Source organism: Anopheles coluzzii, chromosome X (assembly GCF_943734685.1).
Source record: "Anopheles coluzzii chromosome X, AcolN3, whole genome shotgun sequence".
In the NCBI taxonomy this organism is placed as follows: Eukaryota; Metazoa; Arthropoda; class Insecta; order Diptera; family Culicidae; genus Anopheles; species Anopheles coluzzii.
In genome coordinates this window covers 27,405,778-27,407,296 of record NC_064669.1, presented here as the reverse complement: position 1 = coordinate 27,407,296, position 1,519 = coordinate 27,405,778, and the positions used below count along the sequence as shown (strand labels likewise).

The 1,519-nt window shown below is 48.9% G+C and overlaps 1 non-coding gene across 1 annotated transcript; it reads right to left on the bottom strand.

The window, feature by feature from the left end:
* Positions 1-231: 231 nt before the first annotated feature.
* LOC120960965 (5.8S ribosomal RNA) lies at positions 232-385 on the bottom strand. The gene has a single exon (XR_005752669.2). It is a non-coding gene; the product is annotated as a 5.8S ribosomal RNA (ribosomal RNA).
* Between the last annotated feature and the right edge of the window lie 1,134 nt (positions 386-1,519).

The following is a 1,519-nucleotide window of genomic DNA, read 5'->3' as shown; positions in this document are numbered from 1 at the left end:
CATTAGTTCGAACCATGCGGCTTGACACACACCACAAGCCCTACGCATCAAACACCACCAACACGAAACGCATCCAACATACGCTCGAGAGTGTCCACTTTCAACGCCCGAGGTCTCGCAGACGGGGACCAAGCACGTCATTATGCACAGCGACCGCCCAGTGCGTCGGATGACCCGGGCACCTTCGCGGACGGCCACTGTAGTTAACTAAATGAGACTTTGGTAATTAGTAGGCACTCATGTGTGCATCGGTCGGGATTAAACGTCCGATGCGCCATATGCGTTCAACTTATCAATGTTCATGTGTCCTGCAGTTCACATTATGACGCGCATTTAGCTGCGGTCTTCATCGATCCATGAGCCGAGTGATCCCCTGCCTAGGGTTTAAAGAGTGCCTTTCGGGGCCGAGTGGCGTAACCACGTTCAAAGTTTGGTATGCAACACACTCGACCTGCAACAATGGGTTACTCAAACTTGTACAAGTACAAGTGTTGTCTCTTACGAGACGTCTTGATATGCTCTCTAAAAAAGCGTACGCTAATGCAGGTACAAATTAATGTACGTCCCAGATAGTGACAATCTCTGGGAGGAAGAACCGTAAGGAACTCCCCACACATATCAAAACTACGGTTTGGGAGTGCATGTCGGCGCCGAGTGCAAGTTACCGCGTTCAAATTTTGGTATGCAGCGCACTCGACCTCCAACATAACACTTCAACCTTGTTATTACTCATTCAAAAACCACGTTAATGATCCTTCCGCAGGTTCACCTACGGAAACCTTGTTACGACTTTTACTTCCTCTAAATCATCAAGTTCGGTCAACTTCGGCCGTGCCAACTGCAACTCACGAAGGAATCGCGGAAGGTGTGCCTCCAGAGACCTCACTAAATAATCCATCGGTATTAGCGACGGGCGGTGTGTACAAAGGGCAGGGACGTAATCAGCGCTAGCTAATGACTAGCACTTACTAGAAATTCCAGGTTCATGGGGACCATTGCAGTCCCCAATCCCTACTAAATGAGCATTTGGGTGATTTCCCGTTCCTCTCGGAATGGGGGCGCCATAAGGCGAGAACACGCTGCTGCTCACATTGTAGCACGCGTGCAGCCCACAACATCTAAGGGCATCACGGACCTGTTATCGCTCAATCTCATCTTGCTAAACACAAGTTGTCAAGCTAAGCAGGGAAAACTAAGTGACGGGCACCCGTGAGGACACCCGCCACTCCTAACGTCAGGTGCGCCCGGAGGCACACTACTGACAGCGTTCTAGTTAGCTTGACTGAGTCGCGTTCGTTATCGGAATTAACCAGACAAATCATTCCACGAACTAAGAACGGCCATGCACCACTACCCTTAAGTTTGAGAAAGAGCTATCAATCTGTCTTACCTCAATAAGTTCGGACCTGGTAAGTTTTCCCGTGTTGAGTCACATTAAGCCGCAAGCTCCACTTCTTTTTTTTAATTCATTGGGTTATCTTTATTGGTGTTACTAACTGCTACCAAGAAAATCCGCTCC